Source organism: Gorilla gorilla, chromosome 6 (genome assembly GCF_029281585.2).
Source record: "Gorilla gorilla gorilla isolate KB3781 chromosome 6, NHGRI_mGorGor1-v2.1_pri, whole genome shotgun sequence".
NCBI lineage: Eukaryota > Metazoa > Chordata > Mammalia > Primates > Hominidae > Gorilla > Gorilla gorilla.
The window spans coordinates 114,246,495-114,269,316 of record NC_073230.2 but is presented as its reverse complement, the minus strand read 5'-3'; the positions used below and the strand labels follow the sequence as shown (position 1 = coordinate 114,269,316).

The 22,822-nt window shown below is 41.1% G+C and overlaps 1 protein-coding gene and 1 non-coding gene across 27 annotated transcripts in view; one reads left to right on the top strand and one right to left on the bottom strand.

Moving 5' to 3' along the window:
* Nucleotides 1-22,822, top strand: part of SRPK2 (SRSF protein kinase 2) — a 287,622-nt gene that overhangs the window by 66,366 nt on the left and 198,434 nt on the right. The gene's annotated exons all lie outside the window — the stretch shown is intronic.
* On the bottom strand, nucleotides 213-321 carry LOC115935545 (U6 spliceosomal RNA). Its single transcript, XR_004071153.1, has one exon. It is a non-coding gene; the product is annotated as a U6 spliceosomal RNA (small nuclear RNA).

The window sequence follows — 22,822 nt, the reverse complement described above, 5'->3', positions numbered from 1 at the left end:
TGTTCTTCTGCCTCAGCCTCCCAAGTAGCTGGGATTACAGGCGAGTGCCACCACACCCAGCTAATTTTTGTATTTTTAGTAGAGATAGGGTTTCACCATGTTGGCCAGGCTGGTCTCCAAGTCCTGACCTCGTGACCTACCCACCTTGGCCTCCCAAAGGGCTGGAATTACAGGTGTGAGCCACCACGCCCGGCCTTATTTTTTTATGTAAAAAATTACTAGAACACTTCATGAATTTGTGAGTCATCCTTGGGCAGGGGCCATGCTAATCTTTTCTGTATTGTTCCAATTTTAGTATATGTGCTGCTGAAGCAAAAGCACTTATTTTTTGTTTGTTTTTTTTTTGAGATAGAGTTTCACTCTGTCACCCGGGCTGGAGTGTGGTGGCATGATATGTGCTCACTGCAACCTCCACCTCCCAGGTTCAAGCTATCTTCCTGCCTCAGCCTTCCTAGTAGCTGGTCTTAACAGGTACCCACCACCACGCCTTGCTAAGTTTTGTATTTTTAGTACAGATAGGGTTTCACCATGTTGGCCAGTCTGGTCTTGAACTCCTGACCTCAGGTGATCCAACCACCTTGACCTCACAAAGTGCTGAGATTACAGGCATGAGACACTGCGCCTGGCCTACAAAGCGAGCACTTATTTTTGAAATATCACTGTTTTCTCCCCCTGTGGATATCTTTTGTGCAGTTAGTTTTAAGGTTAGGAACAGTAATTTTTTTTTTGGAAATAGAAGGTATTTGGAATCTGAGTCCAAAGTTATGAGCAATGCTAGTTTCTATCATTATTTTCAGATTGTCTTTTAGAAAGAGCAACCAGATTTACAGTTCTGTTGATTGTAAATATGTACTTGTTTTGCTTCATCCCCTTCAGCTTTTGGCTTCACGTTTTGTTTAGTTTTTTTCAGGTGGCAGTGAGGAATGTACATTTCCCTTTGTTGATGATTTGTTGTGTGGGAAGCTTTGTTTTTCTTGGTGCTTTAGAATATTGCCTTTTATTATTCGCCCTTGTTTTGTTGGTGTCACTAAGGTTGGTCCTCTTTTACCTGCTTTGGGCCTTTGTGCTGCTGGCTTTCCCCAGTCTTCATCTGGTTGGCATGTGTTCTTCTTTTTTTTTCTTTTTCTTTTTTTGTTTTAGAAATGGGGCTTCACCCTGTTGGCCAGGCTGGTCTCAAACTCCCGGCCTCATGTGATTCACCTGCCTTGGCCTCCCAAAGTGCTGAGATTATAGGCCTGAGCCACTGCGCCTGGCCAAGGTACGAGTTCTTCCTTCTGTCGTCAGCTTTGATGTCATGCCTTGGAGACTTTCATGACTGTTCCATCTGTGGTCCTTCCTAAGTTCGTGTTCCCTTGGAGATATGTGTCTTTTCCTCTAGTACTTATTTATTGCAACTTTCTGTACGCTTTTTGTGCTGTTTACTGTGTTTTCTGGTAGACTTCAGTTCTGTGAGGTGAGGGCTCATATGTGCTTTATTCAAACTCTGAAAAATCAGGGCCTAAGCACAGTGTGTGAAATGTCGTATGTATTTAAAAAGTAGTTATTGAAGGAGTGAACTTTGCAAAGGTTTAAGTTTTGTATGTCAGAACTCACTTAAGTTTACTATTCATCTCTCTTGTCTCTTTACTCAGAAATTATTTTTTCTCCTTCTCTCTCCCAAAGCCAGGATATGGTTTTAGGATCAATAGTTTATGTTATGGAATATTTTTTATTTGTAACTCTTTGATATATCTGAACTTTTTTGTTGAATATAGTATGAAATATGATCCAGATTAATTGTGTAATAACTATTTGTTTTAAGTACATTTATTATGTATGATTTTATCATTTGTGGTTGTTTTAAGGATTTAACATTTAAATCTGACTAGAGAAATACTATTTTAGTCTATTTATTAGTACTCAATTTGTATTTTGTTTGTCATCACCTCTTTTTTTTTGAAATGGAGTCTCGCTCTGTCGCCCAGGCTGGAGTGCAAGGGCACAATCTTGGCTCACTGCAACCTCTGCCTCCCAGGTTCAAGTGATTCTCCTGCCTCAGCCTCCCACGTAGTTGGGATTACAGTCATGCACCACCACACCCAGCTAATCTTTTAAAAAAATATTTTTGGTAGAGATGGGGTTTCACCATGATGGTCAGGCTGTTGTCAAACTCCTGACCTCAAGTGAACCACCCACCTCGGCCTCCCAAAGTGCTGGGATTATAGGCGTGAGCCATCGTGCCTGGCCTTCTTTTTTTTTTCTTTTAATTAAGACACAGAGTCTCGCTTTGTCACTTGGGTTGGAATGCAGTGGCAGAATCACAGCTCACTGTAGCTTCAAATTTCTGGATTCAAGGGACCCTCCTTTTCTCAGCCTCTTGAGTAGCTGGAACTATAGGCATACACAGCCATGCTGGCTAATTTCTTTTCTTTTCTTTTTTTTTTTTAATAGAGACAGGTGTCTCACTGTATTGCCTAGGCTGGTTTCAAACTTCTGGCCTCAAGCAGTCCTCCTGCCTTGGCCTCGGAAAGCACCTAGATTACAGGCAGGAGCCACTGCACGTGACCCTCTTGCCACCACTTTTTAATCTTAGTGTTGCTGGCATGGGTGCAGTTTTAGAATCCTTCTTACTGTAAAGTATGGATGCCCTTTTAATCTAACAAATTGTCCAATTCATTAATTCTAGTAGTTTCAAATTAATTTCCTTGGGTTTTCTAGGAACAGTCATGTCAGTATTAAGGCGAATGTTTATTTCCACTGTTGTTAATGTTTGCTACTCCTGCTCTCCTTTTTTCCCTACCATTATAAAGATTTCTAGCTATGGAATGAATAGAAATGGAGACAGGAGTCAATTCTCATGTTGTTACTGGTTTTATTTTATTTTTATTTTTTTATATTTTATTTTATTTTTATTTATTTATTTATTTTTGAGACAGAGTCTTCGCTCTGTCACCCAGGCTGGAGTGCAGTGGCGCCATCTTGGCTCACTGCAAGCTCTGCCTCCTGGGTTGACGCCATTCTGCCTCAGCCTCCTGAGTAGCCGGGACTACGGGCACCCGCCACCATGCCCAGCTAATTTTTTTGTATTTTTAGTAGAGATGGGGTTTCACTGTGTTAGCCAGGATGGTCTCAATCTGTTGACCTTGTGATCCTCCCGTGGCCTCCCAAAGTGCTGGGATTACAGGTGTAAGCCATCGTGCCTGGCAATTTTATTTTTATTTTTAATTTTTTTGAGACAGAGTCTCGCTCTGTTGCCCAGGTTGGAGTGCTGGGATGTGATCTCGGTTCACTGCAACCTCTGCCTCCTGTGTTCAAGCGATTCTCCTGCCTCAGTCTCCCGAGTAGCTGGGATTACAGGTGTGTGCCACCACACCCGGCTAATTTTTGTATTTTTTTTAGTAGAGACGGGGTTTCACCATGTTGGCCAGGCTGGTCTCGAACTCCTGGCCTCAAATAATTTGCCCGTCTCGGCCTCCTAAAGTCCTGGGATTATAGGCATGAGCCACCATGCTGGGCGTTCTTAAGCCACGGAGATGAGCCCTTTCTTCTGTTTTTCTACAGGAGAAAATGGGGAAAAATGCTGAATTGGGTGTCACTTCATTTTCTGTACCCTTTCCCATCTTCTGCTGCTCTTTGTTCTGTTTCCTAGCCTTCTATTTTTTTTTTTTTTTTTTTTTTTGGGGACGGAGTCTCACTCTATCGCCCAGCCTGGAGTGCGGTGGTGTGATCTCGGCTCATGGCAGCCTCCACCTCCCAGGTTCAAGTGATTCTCCCCACCTCAGCCTCCCGAGTAGCTGAGATTCCATGCGTCCACCACCATGCCGGGCTAATTTTTGTATTTGTTTCCCAGCATTCTTAGTTTTCCCTGCTCTTTCTGTTTCAGAATCTTAACTAGGTCTGTCTCAGTCCTTGAGGTCTTCATCTTCTTTTAATACCCACTCTTCTCTTCCTCTCAAAACTACCTTATCCATCCACATTAGTACATGATATTTTGTTATCTTCTTTCATTTTTCAGATCTATTTGTATTTTAGAAAAGAGCTTTCTTTTAGGGTGAGAGAATAAATTAGATGACTAATAGGCAGTGTGACATGGTGAAATATATAAAGATTCAGGCAATGTGGGAGAAAAAAATTTGGGAGAGGTGGTTAAAACTGGCCCTATAGATCAGTAATATGTAAAGTCTTACATCTGAGACTGGAACTTGCAGTTCTTATTCTGTTTACTTATTTAAAAATATTTATTTTATTTTTTAAGGGATGGGGTTTCGCTATGTTGCCCAGGCTGGCCTTGAACACCTGGCCTCAGGTGATCCTCCCACGTCAGCCTCCTGAGTGTCTGAGATTACAGGTACATGTCACTGCATCCGGCTGAGTTTCTATTAAATTTTTTTTTTTTTTTTGGAGACAGAGTCTCGCTCAGTCCCCCAGGCTGGAGTGCAGTGGCACAATCTTGGCTCACTGCAAGCTCTGCCTCCCGGTTTCACACCATTCTCCTGCCTCAGCCTCCTAAGTAGCTGGGACTACAGGTGCCCGCCGCTATGCCCGGCTAATTTTTTTGTATTTTTAGTAGAGATGGGGTTTCACCCCCATCTACGAGCATCACTACGAGCAAGGATGGTCTCGATCTCCTGACCTTGTGATCCACCCGTCTCGGCCTCCCAAAGTGCTGGGATTACAGGCGTGAGCCACTGCGCCTGGCCTTTTTTTTTTTTTTTTTTTTTTTGAGACAGAGCCTGGCTCTGTCACCGAGGCTGGAGTCAGTGGCCTGATCGCAGCTCACTGCAACCTCCACCTCCCAGGTGCAAGTGATTCTCCTGCCTCAGCCTCCTGAATAGCTGGGATTACAGTCGCCTGCCACCACACCTGGCTAATTTTTTGTATTTTTAGTAGAGACGAGGTTTCACCATGTTTGCCAGGCTGGTCTCAAACTCTTGACTTCAGGTGACCCACCCGCCTTGGCTTCCCAAAATGCTGAGATTACAGGTGTGAGCCACTGCCCCCGGCCTTTAAAAAGTGTTTTAAAAAATACATTGGGCTGCATATTGATTTATCACTCCTTCCACTCTGCAATCTACCCTCCTGCCCTGATCCATTTTGGATGCAGTTGGGGATTTTGATTGGAGTGAGCCCAGGGATAGAGTCATTTGTATGTCTCCCCTGGAAGTCTGATAATCTGTATTTTTGGTATCTTCTAGAAGAAACTCCTATAGGCTGGGCACTGTGGCTCACGCCTGTAATCCCAGCACTTTGGGAGGCCAAGGTGGGCTGATCACTTGAGGTCAGAATTGAAACCCTGTTTTTACTACAGATACAAAAATTAGCCTGCTATGGTGGTGGCTTCCTGTAGTCCCGGCTGCTTGGGAGGCTGAGGCAGGAGAATGGCGTGAACCTGCGAGGCGGAGCTTGCAGCGAGCCGGGATCACGCCACTGCACTCCAGCCTGGGTGACAGAGCGAGACTCTGTCTCAAAAAACAAAAACAAAAACAAAAAAACTCCTATGAATTTTAGAGTTGTTTAGATAAGCTAATCTGTATTAAGTATCTTGTGTTCTTTCATTCATTCAGCTAATATTGGGCACCTACTATAAATGGGCATTGCTAGGCCCTGGGGATGTAGTAATAAACCAGGACATGTGGGCCTCACCCTTTAGCATCTTGTTATCTGGCTGTGGAGTCAGATGTGTAACAATTAATTCATCTCAAAATGTGGTGTAAAGTGGTGGGAGAAGTATCAGGTGCTAGGGGAAAGCTTCACCTGCACTTGGCAGGGAGGAGAGAGGTCAGGATGCTGGCCAGAGGTACAAAACCAAGAGATTGGCAGTGGTTAGCAAACTTCTTCTGTAAAGGACCAGATAAATAATTTAGACCTTTCAGGCCAAGTGACCTCTGTTGCATCTGCTTAACTCTGCCATTGTAGTGTGGAAGCAGCCATGGACCATAGATAAACAAATGAGCATGATTGTGTTCCAATCAAACTTCATTTATGGACACAGAACTTTGAATTAACTAAGAATTTTTAGGTGTCATGAAATATTCCATTGATTTTTTCCCCCAACCATTAAAACAAAAATGTAAAGGCCATTTGTAGCTCCATATGTTCTAACAAATACAGCTGGCATGCCGTAGCTTGCAGCCTCATGGAATATGCTGCTAAATTGCTCATTATCGGGGCTCTTTTGCTTATACCTTGAATTTTTTTTTTTTTGATACGGAGTTTTGCTCTTGTCGCCCAGGTTGGTTGGAGTGCAATGGCACGATCTCAGCTTACTGCTGCCTCCACCTCCTGGGTTCAAGTGCTTCTCCTGCCTCAGCCTCCTGAGTAGCTGGGATTACAGGCTCCCACCACCACTCCTGGGTAATTTTTTGTATTTTTAGTAGAGACCGGGTTTCACCATGTTGGTCAGGCTGGTCTTGAACTCCTGACCTCAGGTGATCCACCTGCCTCCACCTGCCAAAGTGCTGGGATTACAGGCGTGAGCCACCGCGCCCGGCCACCTTTAATTCTTTATAAAAGCATTTGCCATGTGGTAGACCTGTAGTCAGAGCATGCATTATGCTTTTAGCAGGAAAGAAATTTGTAGGTCGGGTTGAAAATCATAGTGTTTCTGTACCTCTAGCTGTTCTTTTGAAACATTCCTGTAATTCTGGGCATTGAAAGGATGTTAGGACTTATGAGGGTGATTAATAAGTGGCATACATGCAGAGGGACTTGAATGGCATAATTGATAGTATTTAGAAGGCCAGTCATGATCTTGCCAATTATTCGCTGTGTAATATTGGGCAAATCAGTGCACTTGTCTGAGCCTTGTCTATCCGTGAAAAAGAAAGTAAACTTACTATAGTTATTTCTCAGGATTACTATAAATAATGGAGAAGATAATGTACTTCAAAGCAGTATGAAAAAGTTCTTTGTACTATGCCTTTCTGCAGCTTTCTTTCAAATTTTAAAAAGTCACTCTGGCCCCACCATATGGGGAATGGATTATAGAGTGGTAAGAGTGAAAGCTAGGAGACTAGAGAGCATGCTGTTGCAATAGTCTAGTTGGTGGGTTGTAATGTGGCTTGGCCAGGTGGTCTTAGTAGAGGAGATGAGGTGGTCAGATTAGGGACTTATTTTGAATGTAGAGTTGATTGGATTTAATGATAGGGTATGAATTAAGAGGAAAGTCAAGGATGACTTTTTAAAAATCATTTTTTCGTTTTTTTTTAAAATTTGTTTTTTAAAAAACTTGTTTTATTTATTTTTGTTTTTTGCTTGTTAACAAACTCTTGTGTCAAGGGCTGATGATTTCAGTAGATTGCACGGAGGGAGCTACTCTGCTGCCTATGAAACCTTGACCCCAAAGCAGGTCATCTATGAAAGGTTTAGTGCCAGGTTCCCCATGAACGTGTGTTGCGTGACAGGAGAGGGGGTGGCCACCTTTACTGCCACACCTTGTTTTCCAGGATGATGGCTCTCCGCACCAGACCCGTGTCCCCGTGTGCGGTAGGGCAGAGTGTCCCGCCGGCAGGGGACCGGTAGCCAAGGCTATCCGAGGCCCCTCAACATTGCCCTGTTTTTCCGCCTGGGCAGGATTCTGACTTAAGCCTTCAGTCGTAGTCCCACAGATGGTAGCTTCGCCCTGTTGGCTTCTCAGCCAAGCACATACACCAAAGAGACAGGATCTTCTCTTGTTTAGGCTGGAGTGCAGTTGTGCGATCTAGGCTTACTGCACCCTTGACCTCCTGGGCTCAGGTGATCCCCCTGCATCAGTATCCCAGGTAGCTGTGACTACAGGTATGTGCTACTGCTACTGTGCCTGTGCTAATTTTTTAACTTTTTGTAGGCATGAGGTCTCGCTGTGTTGTCTTTAACTCCTGGGCTGGAGCGATCCTCCTGCCTCAGCCTCCTAAAGTACTTAGATTACAGGTGTGAGCCACTGTATCCAGTTGGCCTTTTTTTTTTTTTTTTTTTTTGCTTTGAGAAACTAGGGGAAAATGATGCCATTAAATAATGGACATCTTTTTTTTTTTTTTTTAAAGACTTGGTTTCTAGTCTTAGTTCCTCATTAGGATGGCACGTGAACTTGTCTTGACATTTCTGTCTCTTGGTTGCTTTATGTGGACTGCATGACATTTACAGAGGGATCAACAGGGTTCCTTAGCCGTACATACCAGCTTTTAATTTCACAAAGGCATGTAATAATCGCTTGTGACACCTTGTTAAAGAGCTAGAGAAATGTGTTTTATATAATTGTAAGCCTAGCTGTTTTAACAGCCCTTCTCTAAAAGCATAGCCACTAGTTTCAAAGGTGCTCTTTAGTGGTGAGGTAAAATGCTTTCTTTGATTCTATTTTGTTAAATGTTTTCTTCATTGACTTGTGTGAAGACTTAGATCACTTGATTATTAAGTTAGTATGTTTAAGGATGTTGACTGCTGCCTTTCTGGGGGAGAATACAGTCGGGATTTATAAAAGCTTGCTTGAATGAAACTGCCTCTTAAGTGATTGTTAATAATGAATGGCTGCAGTTGACTTCTAATATACCTTCTGCAATTAGCATGGTGGATTTTACAATAGGAAAAATAGGACTGCTGAGTATTAATGGTAACAGATTTTTTTAATTTTAATTTTAATTTTTTGAGACAGTCTCGCCCTGCCACCCAGGCTGGAGTGCAGTGGCGCGATCTTGGCTCACTGCAACCTCCGCCTCCGTGGCTCAAGCAATTCTCCTGCCTCAGCTTCCCAAGAAGCTGGGATTGCAGGCGTGCATCACCACATTCGGCTAATTTTTGTATTTTTAGTAGAGATGGGGTTTTGCCATGTTGGTCAGGCTGGTCTGAAACTCCTGACCTCAAGTGATCCACCCGCCTCGGACTCCCAAAGTGCTGGGGATGGTAGCAGATATTGACAGTGCCAGGCATAGTGCCTCATGGACACTCTCACTAAAACAGCAACAGTCCTCAGCATTCTGTGGGCCTACCAACTTTGCTTATTTGTATTGCACATTCATTAGCTAGATTTTCTGTTAAGAATAGTTTGGCCTGGTTGGGCGTGGTGGCTCACGCCTGTAATCCCAGCACTTAGGGAGGCCGAGAATTGTTTGAACCTGGGAGGCAGAGGTTGCAGTGAGCCGAGATCGCGCCATTGCACTCCAGCCTGGGCAACAGGGCGAGACTCCATCTCAAAAAAAAAGAAAGAAGGGAGGGAGGGAATAGTTGGCCCGGCGTGGTGGCTCATGTCTGTAATCCCAGCACTTTGGGAGGCCGAGATGGGCAGATCATGAGGTCAGGAGTTCGAGACCAGCCTGGCCACCATAGTGAAACCCCATCTCTACTAAAAATACAAAAAAAAAAAAAAATAATTACCCGGGCATGGTGGTGGGGGTCTGTAATCCCAGCTACTTGGGAAGCTGAAGCAGGAGAATCGCTTGAACCCGGGAGGTGGAGGTTGCAGTGAGCCAAGATAGCGCCATTGCACTCCAGCCCGGGCGACAATGTGAGACTCCACCACACACAAAGAATAGTCTGACCAAAGTGTTTTTAAGGAAAGATAGTTTGAATCCTTCCAAAAATTTATTTTTCTTGAGCATACTTGAGTTGGTCTTTCATATCTGGAAGAATGCCTCCTTAGCTGAATTTTTTCACCCAGTTAGCTTGGGTCCACTACAGGAAAGATGTGAGCGTCATGTCCTCAAATTATTCTTATAGTGTTGAATATGTAGTACCATATCTTTTTGGAAATTAATGTGTTATTTCCACTGTGTTCTTCTTAGAATATTCACTCTAAAAGGGAAGAAACACTATTCCTTTATGTTTTGTGTTAGCATGTAGCATCTAGTACACTTTGGTGCTGAGTAAAGTATGTAGCAAGTAGCTGAGAAGAAAGACTTTTTTGTTTTTAACATTCTTAACGGTGCCAGTATTATAATTTTATTTGCATTAAGAGTCAGCCCTTGCAAAAGTAATAGACTGCCTACAGTGTCTCAAACACGGAATATGGGTAGGTGTTTTTAGAAAGATTCTATGTGGTTCTCCTTTGTAGTTGGAAATTTGAAATTTAGGAGGAAGTCATATGTTGCCTGCTATTTTCTAACATTGGTGAAGGTAATGCAGACTTGAATATTTGCCACTTCTTGGGTTTGCAGAAGGCTTTACCTTCATTTGTTTTTGAATTTTGTTAAGGAAGTTTTAGTGTATACTTTTCTCTAGCATTTTTGTCTCTAGCATAAAATTTCAATATTTATGTAAATGTATATTCTTACTGTTTCTTTTTGTAGGACTTTTTTTTTCTTTTTGGATGGAGTCTCTGTCACCCAGGCTGGAGTGTGGTGGCGCCATCTTGGCTCATTGTAGCCTCCACCTCCTGAGTTCACATGCCTCAGCCACCCGAGTAGCTGGGATTACAGGCATGCGCCACCATGCCCAGCTGACTTTTGTATTTTTAGTAGAGACAGGATTTCACCATGTTGGCCAGGCTGGTCTCCAACTCCTGGCCTCAAGTGATCCACCCACCTCGGCCTCCCAAAGTACTGGGATTACAAGCATGAGCCACTGTGTCTGGCTGGACATTTTTCATCTTGTGTTTTGTCTCCAGCTGCACCCCGGCTGTGAGCCAGGGAGGCTTTAGAGTTTTAGTGGGGACCATGGAGCTGTGGAGAGCATTCCTTGGCCGAAGTGGAGATGTATAGACTAGCTAATAAGACATCTGTGCAAACTGTTTTTTTTTTTTAATTGAGGTTATATTCACATAATATGAAATTCACCATTTTACAAGTGAACAGTTCAGTGGCGTTTAATACATTTGCAATGCTGTGCAGCCACCACTTCTGTCTAGTTCCAAGATGTTTTGTCACCCCAGTAGGAAACTCTACCCATTGAGCAGCTGCTCCCTATTTCCCCCTCCCCCAACTCCTGGGAGCCAATATGCATTTTTGTCTCTGTTGATTTACCTATTCTAGATATTTCATGTAAATGCAATTATATAACACATGACCTTTTGTATCTGGCTTCTTTCACTTTGCATGACGTTTCTGAGGTTCATCCATATTGCAGCATGGATTAACATTCAAGTCTCACTCTGTCGCCCAGGCTGAAGTGCTGTGTCACGATCTTGGTGCACTGCAGCCTCCACCTCCTGGGTTCAAACGATTCTGCTACTTCAGCCTCCTGAGTCACTAGGACCCCAGGCACATGCCCCTATGCCCGGCTAATTTTTGGATTTTTAGTAGAGGTGGGATTTCACAACATGTTGGCCAGGCTGGTCTCCCAACTCCTGACCTCAAGTGATCTGTCCGCCTCGGCCTCCCAGAGTCCTGGGATTACAGCTGTGAGCCACTGTGCCTGGCCCAACATTCCATTCCTTTTTATGGCTACATAATATTTCATTGTATCTATACACCAGGATTTGTTCATCCATTCATTTGTTGGTAGACATTTGCGTTGTTTTCACTTTTTAGCTATTGTGGATAATGCTGCTGTGATCATGGGTGTACATATTATTTGAGGTACTAGTTTTCACTTCTTTTGGGTTTCTACCTATGAGTGGAATTGCTGAGTTGTATGGTAATTCTATGTTTAACTTTTTGAGAAATCTCCAAACAGTTTTCATAGCAAAGATACCATTTTATATTCCCACCAGCAGTGTACAAGGATTTCAATTTCTCCACATATTTTCCAGTACTTGTTAGTTGTTGTTGTTGTTTTTAACTTTTCATCATTAGCCATCCTTGTGGGTGTGAAGTTGTGCCTCATTTTTATTTGCATTCTCCTTATGAATGATGTTGAGCGTCTTTCATATTCTTGTTGACCTTTTGTATGTTTTATTTGAGAGATTCTATTAAAATCTTTCGCTCATTTTATAATCAAGTAGTTTATTTTTGTTGTTGTTGTGTGTTATATATTCCAGGTACTAGATCCCTATCAGATTTGTTAATATTTTCTTCCATTCTGCAGGTTGTCTTTTCATTTTCCTGATAATGTCATTTGATGCAGAAAAGTTTTTAATTTTGAAGTTCATTTTACAGTTTTTTCTTTTGTTGCATGTGCTTTTTTGGTGTTATATCTAAGAATCTGTTGTCATACCCAAGGTCATGAAGATTTACCTGTATGTTATCTTCTAAGAGTTTTATGATTTCAGCTCTTATGTAGGTTGTTTGTCGATTTTAAGTTTATTTTTGTATAAGGTATGAGGAGGAAGGGGTCCAGCCTCATTTTTCTGCATGTGGATACCCAGTTGTCTTAGCACCATTTGTTGAAGAGTCTGTTCTTTCTGCATTTAGTGGTCTTCATGTGCAGACTGTTATTGCTGTGCATGTGTATATCTGTTTATCTGGAATTCACTTTTAAGAACTGTATATGGGCCAGGTGCAGTGACTCACATCTGTAATCCCAGCGCTTTGGGAGGCTGAGGTGGGAAGATCACTTGGGGTCAGGAGTTTGAGATGAGCCTGTACAACATAGCAAGACCTTGTCTCTTCAAAAAAATTTTAAAAACTAGCTGAGTGTGGTAGTACCTGCCTGTAGTCCTACCTACTCAGGAGGCTGAGGCAGAGGGATTGCATGGGCCTGGAAGTTTAAGGCAACAGTGAGCTATGATCACACCGCCATTCCAGCCTGGGCAACAGAGCAAGACCATGTCTCATTAACCCAGTTGTGCCTAGTGTTCCATTATTGGAACAGTAAGCTTGTGGGAGTTATTTATATACTGCTCCAGGTCATTGCCAAGGTCTGATTTTTCACAAAAAAAATTTGCAACCTTCGGCATAAATGGGTTAAAAAAAGGAAAAGCTGTATATGAAGGTATTTGGCCACAGTTTGGTTTTTGATGGTAGATAGGGTTTTGTCACTTGAATGCAAAATTAGCTTTATAACTATAACTTTGAAACTAAATGGCTAAATTATTACTGATTTTATTTTTATTTTTATGGGTCGTCTTACAAGATGTATTTAGTTTGCCTCTTGATTTTGAGTACTGTGGAAATGAGCTTACTGGTTGCTGTTTCTGAAAATGTGTACTTTAACTTATTCTCAAGGTAATTATTGATGTGTTTTTAAACTGAAAAACACTGAAGAAATTTTATGGATAAGTTTTCTCCATATTTTGTTTCACATAAATTGTGTCCATTTTGAAGATGTAGTTCCTCTTTTCCTCTTCCAAATGATTAAACTGGTAAAATTTTTGTATTAGAGGAATTAAGGTGAGAGGTGCTGAGCAAAATATGAATCTTCCAAGGTTTATTCTTGTACCTTGTCAGGGATATGCGTGGGTGTTTGTGTGATTGTGAGAGAAACAGAATGTGTGTATGTGTCACTGATTTTTTAAAAGTATAGATGTTGCTTTATTATTTGCCTTAAATATATAGCAAAATCAACCTATAGACAATGCACCTGAAGAGAAAATGTAACTGTGTGAAGATTTAATAAAGTGGATTGGTGGAAATAACATTTTATTATTTGGAATGTTATTATTTGGAATGTTAACAGAAAAACTTCAGCTGAATTAAATTTAAAGGAGTTTAATTGAGGAGTGAACAATTCGCGAATCGGGCAGCCCCAAGAATCACGGGAGATTCAGAGACTGCAGTGCAGCTATGTGGTGGAAGAAGATTTATAGAGAAAAAAAAAAAAAAAAAGGGGGGGGAAGTGATGTCCAGAACTCGGAAGTGAGGTACAGAAACAGTCAGGTTGGTTACAGGTCAGCATTTGCCTTAGCTGAACACAGTTTGAACACTCAACAGTGTATGAATGGTTAAAGTACGGCTGCTGGAATTTGCCAGGACTCAGCTGTATTTACAGGCGCATACCCGTAGTTAGGTTTTTCAATCTTGTCTACCTGTTAGCTTATGGATCCTCCACAAGGACTTAAATATTGAAGTACGGAGTCCTTCTCAGGCCATATTTAGTTTCCTTTAACCGGAAAAATAACTAGAAAAAAAATGTTTAAAGGGGCTTATATCCTCCCCCTGCCATCCACCGCCCCCCCCCCCCGCCCGCAAGTGCATTAAATTTAAGAGTGGATGTTGAAAATAAGAACTAAAAATTGTTAATCACCAGTATGTTTCTTAAGTAAGCTTTCAAGAATGTAGAAGGAACAAAGAGGAAGGTAATTTTTAGCCTTGATAATGTTAAAAAAAATTCACAAAACCGTAAATGGAGGGCTGTATACTTAAACTCTTCTATTCTTAGAAACGAACCTTTAGTAGTAGATTATTCCATTTTGATTATAACTCAGGCCATATTGAAAAGGACGTTTGCAGTGATGAAAAATTGTGATTCCTTGATTAACGTGTAGAATTTAAAAATAGTGTGTTACATTTTCACAGAAATTAGATCTGTGAACATATGTTTTTCTTAGCTGTGATTTCCAAATTAATTTTGAAATATTGAGTGAATTAAGCAGTTTTAAAAAATGCAACAGATTTAATTTTCACCCTTTTGGATTTGTTTTTATCTTAGCTGAGATGTGATTCTTGTTTTACTTGAAAATATTGCTTGGGTTTTGTTTTAAAACATGAATTTTACTCATTCATGTAAATTATGTTTTATAGGTCGGCTTGTCATCATTTGATTTGTGACTCTGTATTCTTTGGAATACAGTGGTTAAAAACTGGATATGTAAAATACTGATACCTCGCTGCTATTACCAGGATTTTATACCAGTGTCTAGTGGAATAGACCAAAGGACAGAGTCCTTGGACTCAGAACTTGCATGAATTCTGCAGTGTGCAAGAGTTTTCTGGAGAATTGGTACCTTACTCATATTCTCAAAGGGGATGGTGAGAAGCGTGTTTCAAAAAAGGTTGATTAAGCTAGAATATTGACACTGAAGTTATTTGCTCTTAAGTGTGTGACGGAAAGAACATAAAATGAGTACTGAGTGACATTTCTGTTTACCCAAATAGCCTGTATTAAGGAATTTGGTAATGGTATAAACACTGATTCTTAAACATTTTGCTCTTAGGACAGACTCTAAAAAATTATTTAGGAGCCCAAAGAGACTTTTAATGCAGTTTATATCAATTGGTACTTGCTTTGTCAGAAATTAAAAACATGTAGTTGTCAATACACTTACTGTATGTTAACAAATAGCATATTTTTAGGCTGGGTGCAGTGGCTCACGCCTGTCGTCCCAGCACTTTGGGAGGCTGAGGTGGGCGGATCACCTGAGGTCAGGAGTTCGAGACCAGCCTGGCCCACATGCTGAAACCCTGCCTCTACTAAAAATACAAAAATTAGCTGGGCGACCTGGCGTGCGCCTGTAATCCCAGCTACTTTGGAGACTGAGGTAGGAGAATCGCTTGTATCCAGGAGGCGGCGGTTGCAGTGAGCTGAGATCACACCACTGCATTCAAGCCTGGGTGACAGAACGAGACTCTGTATCAAAAAACAAAACCACAAAAATGAATAGCATATTTTAAAATAAGAATGTATGCTTTTGGCTTGGCATGGTGGCTCATGCCCGTAATCCCAGCACTTTATGAGGCTGAGGCTGAGTCGGGTGGATTGCTTGAGTTTAGGAGTTCGAGAGCAGCCTGGGCAACATGGTGAAACCCCATCTCTACTAAAAAAATACAAAAATTAGCCGGGAGTGGTGGTGCACACCTGTAGTCCCAGCTACTTGTGAGGCTGAGGTGGGAGGATCACCTGAATCTGGGAAGTTGAGGCTACAGTGACTGCACTCCAGCCTGGATGACAATGAGATCCTGTCTCAACAACAACAGCAACAAAAAGGGGTACTTTTTTAAAACTAATGAGAAGAATGACATCGTTGGACATTTTTGAAAATTTCTTTAATGTCTGGCTTAATTGAAGCCAGATTATCATATATGTGTCTGCCTTCAGTCTGTTGTGATATGTTATTTTTGTTGAAATATATGAAGAAAATATTCAACCCCATCCTGTGTTCTTGTATATTTTCTTTAAAGCAACAAGCTCATTTCATACGCTTTTGAGAAAAATGTCTGTCAGGTTCCCAAATTTGAATAACCAAGGCTTGTCTGTTAATAAGCCTTGCTGGAAAAAGCAAATAAAATGATTGCACAGGTGTTTTTCCTGGAGACATGCATTTTACTTTGGTTGGTAGCAGGAATACTTCCCATTTTAGCACATAGAATATGAAAACGCTGTCAACTTAACATTGAGATTTAATGAAATTAATTTTTTCATTGCTTCATCAAGAATATCCTTACATGAACCTAGCAACTTTTTAACTGAAAGTTAAATGCAAGGACTGCTATTACAGCTTGGGGCCACCACATTGATTTGTGCTAAGATGCCAGCAGCTTAATCCACCATTCTTTTTATGTCGTCAGTGCAAATGTTGACACAGAAAGAGGCAAATAATGTCTTGAATCATTATGGAGATAGGTTTGATCTTGGAGACTTCTGAAGGTTTGTGAACCACACTTTGAGAACTGCTGGAAGGGATAAACATTAACACTGGGAGTTGCTTTGGCTGCTCTTCTTCCCCTCAGGAAAAAAGAGAATCAAATGAGAGTCTGATTTTCGGGTATAAAGGAGTGGGAGAGGGAACAAATGTTTATGACATTCCTGTTCATTCTCACTTAAGCGTCATAACTGTCATGTACACTAGATATTGTTGTCCCCTTTTTGCAAATGAGATAAACAGGTCTTGAGGGTTAGAATAGCTTGCCTAAGGTCATACAACCTAGTAAGTATGGCCAGTGGGCGGGAACTAGTCTTCCCTAGGCCATGCTTGCCTCCACATGGATGTAACTGATCCTGGAGTGAGAAGAGGCTAATCCAAAGGTCAGAGTAACTTTGTCCTATCCTTGTATCTCTTGTGTCCTTGCGTTAGTTTCTTATCTTTAACCTTATCATTAACCTTTTCTAATTAGAACAGTAGGAATTCCTGATTAGAAAGATGGTCATGGAAACAGCAGATAAACTGTTTTATCTTTGATCTAATTTGTAAAATTAAAGTCATGGAAAAAATATTGTCAGAGTTACAAGTCAGGAACGTAGTTTATCTGGTGGCTCCCTGGTTTTTAGAATTGTTAGTGCTAGTTTGCTGTTGAAGTGCTTACTTAGCTTGGAGGTAAAGTAGTGTAAGTAAATACCAGGCTTTATAAGCGGCCTTGAGAGTGTCTTGATTGAGTAGTGAATATACTACCGAAGTTAATGCTATTTCCTAGGCCTTAATGCACAGTAATTTGAGAGGTATTTTCTTCAAGTTAAAAGGCACAGTTTTAAGATTACCTCAAGATGGCCAGGCACGGTGGCTTTCGCCTGTAATCCCAGCATTTTGGGAGGCTGAGTCTCTACTAAAAATACAAAAATTAGCTGGGCATTATGGCGGGTACCTGTAATCCCAGCTACTTGGGAGGCTGAGGCAGGAGAATCACTTGAACCCAGGAGGCGAAGGTTGCAGTGAGCCGAGATCGCGCCATTGCACTCCAGGCTGGGCGACAAGAGTGAAACTCAGTGTCAAAAAAAAAAAATAAAATAAAATTACCTAAAGATGTCTTTTCGTTTAGTGTACACCTTTTTGCTTTCTATAAAAAGGCTGGGAGTTTCATAATACTAAACAGGTAGTAACTACAGAAAATTTTTAGTGACCAATACCTATACTTTGAAAGAGGGTTACGAGGAAAACCATCATAGAATCTCAGAATTAACAAAAATTTATTATGCATTATATTAGAATCATGTCAAATACAACTTATCCGGATTTTTATTGTTTGTTCACCATGAATATTTGTTCGTTGGGGGTATATCTGGACTTGCCAAAGGAATGAGAATACACGTGTGTAATATTTAGCTTGATATTATGTTATAAGTGACTTTAGGGATTATCTAGTCAAATTGTTTTAAAACAGTGGAACCTTTTCTTTAATTGAAATTGTATCCAGAGTCCAATATTTGAAGCATAAAAGCCAAGTGGTTGAAAGGTTGAAATGAGAGTCATGGGCCCAGAATTCTCATGTTTGCCTGGCAGCAAGTCCTTGGTTAGTAGTAATACACAGCGTTAGTGTGCATTAGTGTTCACTCTGTGCCAGGTCTTGTATTAAGCACTTTACATGTATGATATCACAGTTTGAAAACCACTTATCCAGTTCAGCTTCTGATTTTTTTCTGTTAAGAAACAGGTCCAGAGAGCTTAAATGAATTGCCCAGCATCTGAAACTAGTTTTTAATAGAGTTAGTATTATTAAAATTCTTATAGTCAGTTTAGCTAGTGGCATGTGTGTGATGTTTTATTTTCCCAGTTGTTAGATTAATTCAGGTCTTTTGCAGTAAAATAAAAATTTCCAGAAGAGTATAAAATGGAAAAAATACTTGACTTTCAGTGTCTAGGGCTTTGATAATATTTTGGTGTGAATCATTCTAGGCTCCTTTATAAGTTTTTTATTTTTTAAAAATAGAGGTGGGATCCCCTATGGTGTGCAGGCTGGTCTCAAACTCCTGTGCTCAAGTGATCTTCCTGCCTCAGCCTCCCAGAGTGCTGGGATTCCAGGCAGGAGCCACTGCACCCAGCTCATAAATTGTTTCTTTATTAGAAAAATTGACATACCCACCATACCATTTTATTGTGAGTTTTTAAATGCTTAAGAATATATTCTAAGCATATTTCCTGTTTTCCTACATATACTTTGTAAGAATGATTAATGAGATTTCACTACATTTGAGCAATTTACTTAATCAATTTCTCATTATTGGACATTTATGTTTACAGGTTTTTCTTTTGTTATTATATGTAATGTTGTGCTGTACACCTATGAGCATTCATTTTCTAGAACATAAACTTCTAGATTTCCAATTACTATGTCAGCCGGCATTTACAAAATATGTTTTGGGCCGGGCATGGTGGCTAATGCCTGCAATCCCAGCACTTTGGGAGGCTAAGGCGGGCGGATCGCCTGAGGTCAGGAGTTTGAGACCAGCCTGGCCAACATGGTGAAACCCTGTCTCTACCAAAAATACAAAAATTGGCCGGGCGTGATGGTGCACACCTGTAGTCCCAGCTTCTCAGGAGGCTGAGGCAGAATTGCTTGAACCTGGGAGGCAGAGGTTGCAGTGAGCTGAGATTCTGCCACTGCACTCCAGCCTGGGTGACAGAGCAAGACTCTGTCTTGAAAAAATAAAAAAATATGTTTTGAAACATGTTGCCCAGGTAATCTTTGGGAAGGATTTGCCAGTTTATTTTTCAAGACAGGGTCTTACTCTGTCGTACAGGCTGGAGTGTAGTGGTGCGATCTCAGCTCAGTGTAACCTCCGCCTCCTGGGTTTAAGTGATTTTCATATCTCAACCTCCCAAGTAGCTTGGATTACAGGCATGTGCTACGACCCCCGGTTAATTTTTCATATTTTTAGTAGAGACGGGGTTTCACCATGTTGGCCAGGCTGGTCTCTAGCTCCTGGCCTCAAATTACCGGCCAGCCTCGCCTCCCAAAGTGTGTGAAGCACCACGCCCAACTGGTTTTGCCAGTTCATATGTTCATAATACATGTTATTGAATTTTTGTGAGCCCTGGACAATGCAGTTAAAACAAATAGATGTCATTTTAATTTACATTTTTTGGATATAAATGAGGTGCGACTTTGCCCTTTTATATTAATTAGTTATTTGTTTTTTCGTTTGTATACTGCCAGTTCTTTTACTTTGCTTGTTTTTCTATTTGAATGTTTTTTCTTTTTCTTTTTAAATAAGAAAAGGAGTTCAAGATATATACACCCACTGACAATGTATCTCGCTGCCCCTCCAACAGTTCATCATGTCTGTTGCTTTTTTTTTTTTTTTTGAAACAGAGTCTCGCTCTGTTGTCCAGGCTGGAGTGCAGTGGTGCGATCTTTGCTGACTGCAACCTCTGCCTCCCTGGTTCAAGGGATTCTCCTCCCTCAGCCTCCCAAGTAGCTGGGATTACAGGTCCACGATGCCACACCTGGCTAATTTTTTTGTATTTTAGTAGAGATGGGGTTTCACCGTGTTACCCAGGCTGGTTTCAAACTCCTGAGCTCAGGCAGTCCACCCGCCTCGGCCTCCCAGAGTGCTGGGATTACAGGTGTGAGCCACTGCGCCTGGCCAATTTTTTTTTTTTTTTTGAGATGGAGTCTCACTCTGTTGCCCAGGCGGGAGTGCAGTGGTGTGATCTTGGCTCACTGCAACCTCTGCCTTCCGGGTTCAAGCGATTCTCCTGCCTCAGCTGCCCGCGTAGCTGGGATTACGGGTGCGCATCACCACACCCTGCTAATTTTTTTGTATTTTGGTAGAGATGGGGTTTTACCATGTTACCCTGGCTGGCCTCAAATTCCTGAGCTCAGGCAATCCGCCTATGTTGGCCTCCCGAAGTGCTGGGATTACAGGCTTGAGCCACTGCACCTGGTAATTTTTTCAAAAAAAAAAAAAAAAAAATCATTACCTTTTGACAAAAGTAAGTCCTAACTTTTTTTCCCCCTTACATGCACATAATGCCTGATTGTCTTGTCTTTTGTGATGTTATTGCCCACTGACCATTGCCTACATTCATTAATTCATTAGTTGTTTCAAATGGCGATAGTGTAATTTTGTTATTCCTTATTTATTCATTTCTGGAATATTTTGTAAAGAGAAACTTTCTTGCCTGGTGTGGTATCTCATGCCTGTCATCCCAACACTTGGGGGAGGCCAAGGTGGGAGGATCACTTGAGGCCAGGAATTTGAGCCTAGAGTGGGGAACATAGTGAGACCTCATTTCTACAAAAAAGATAAATATTTCCATATCAACTGTTTGTTTACTTCAGGTTGAGTTTGTGAGGGAAAGTCAGGATGCATGCTTGATTCTTTCCTTTTGCTTAGCACATTGAAAATAGTTGATTTACTGGCTTCCAAAAAGATGAAAAGAATTAAGTGACTTACGGATTCAGGAATGTTTGGGTTTTATTATATTTGTTGATACATATGATTTTATCTGCAGCCAGCAGGCGCTCCTTTAAAATTGCATCTGAGGTGCAGGGCTGAGATTAAATTTACCTATTCTGGAAATTTAGCATATTTAATGACCATTTGTGTCTGACTTTGTTTACATAGTATAATGTTTTCAAGGTTCATCTACCCCCCTTTCTTTTTTTTTTTTTTTTTTTGACGGAGTCTCACTCTGTTGCCTAGGCTAGAGTGCAGTGGCATGATCTCGGCTCACCGCAAGCTCCGCCTCCTGGGTTCAAGCGATTCTCCAGTCTCAGCCTCCCAAGTAGCTGGGACTACAGGCGTGCACCACCATGCCTGGCTAATTTTTGTATTTTTAGTAGAGACGTAGTTTCACTATATTGGCCAGGCTGGTCCTGAACTCCTCACCTTGTGATCCCCCCGCCTTGGCCTCCCAAAGTTCTGGGATTACAGGCGTGAGCCACTGCACCCAGCCAAGTTTCATTTACTTTGTAGCATATATCAGTACTTCATCTTGAAATTATTTGTTCATGTACATTTTATTTTTAATTTTTATTTATTTTTGTCCTCAACGTCCATCCATGTTGTAGCATTTGTCGAAGTTCACTTGCTTTTATGACTGAATAATATTACATTGTATATATGTACCACAATTTGTTTACTCACCCATTGATGGCATTTGGATTGTTTCTTCCTCTTAGTTATGAATAGAACTATACCAACATTCCTGCACAAAGATTTGAGTTCTTGTTTTCTTTCTTTTGAATATAAACCTAGGAATGTAATTGCTGGGTCATAGATTAATTTTTGTGCTTTAGTTTTTGAGGAACCACCGAACTTTTTCACAATGTCAGAACTATTTTACATGATGACCATCTGAGCTATTTTACATAATCACCAGCAACGTACAAGGGTTCCAGTTTTCTACATCCTTGCCTACACTTATTGTCTGTACTTCTGTTTGTAGATGTCCTGATGGGTGTGAGGTGGTATTTCATGGTTTTTATTTGCGTTCTCCTAATGACTGATGTTAAGCATCTTTTCATGTGTTTTTGGCCATTTTTATATCTTTAGAGAAATGACTTGATGAAATCCTTTGCTTGTTGGCCAGGTACAATGGCTCACGCCTGTAATCCCAGCACTTTGGGAGGCCTAGGCAGGCAGATCACCTGAGGTCAGGAGTTCAAGATCAGCCCAGCCAACATGGTGAAACCTGTTTCTACTAAAAATGCAAAAAGTTAGCTAGGCGTGGTGGCAGCTGCCACTAGTCCCAGTTACTCAGAAGGCTGAGGCAGGAGAATTGCTTAAACCCAGGAGGTGGAAGTTGCAGTGAGTCCAGATCGCGCCATTGTGCTCCAGCCTGGGAGACAAGCGTGAAACTCTGTCTCAAAAAAAAAAAAAAAAAAAAAGAAAGAAATTATTTGCTTATTATTTAATTGGGTTATTTATTTTTTTGTTGGTGGGTTGTAAGAGTTCTTTACATACTCTTGACCCTTATCAGATATATGATGTGCAGATATTTTTTTCATTCTGTAGGTTGCCTTTCACTTTTTTGGTAATGTCCTTTGATGCCCAAAACAGCTTTTTACTTTTATTACAGTTTTTAGTCAACTAAGGCGGTTAAGGACGGTTGTACTATGTGCACAGCCGAGCCCCTCCTAGATTGTGGGTTGTCTGATGGAAAGGGTGTAAAAAGTCTGAAGCAATTGACGTTAATATTGTGTATTTGTGGAAGGGTGGATTTGGCTTTTAAAATTGAGACATAACTTAGTTTTTTAATGCTCCATTTCATTCCACAAAAGGTTTGAGTAGGCTTATAATAGATGTGCCAAAAACTAGGATCAAAGGAAAAATAAGTAGAATAAAGATTGGGGAAAAGAATGTCATTGGAGAGTTCTAGATGGGAAAGAAATATATAGCAGTAGTGTAGGATTATGGGTGATCCAAAATTTTCTTCTTTGTATGTGACTTCCATTTTATTTAT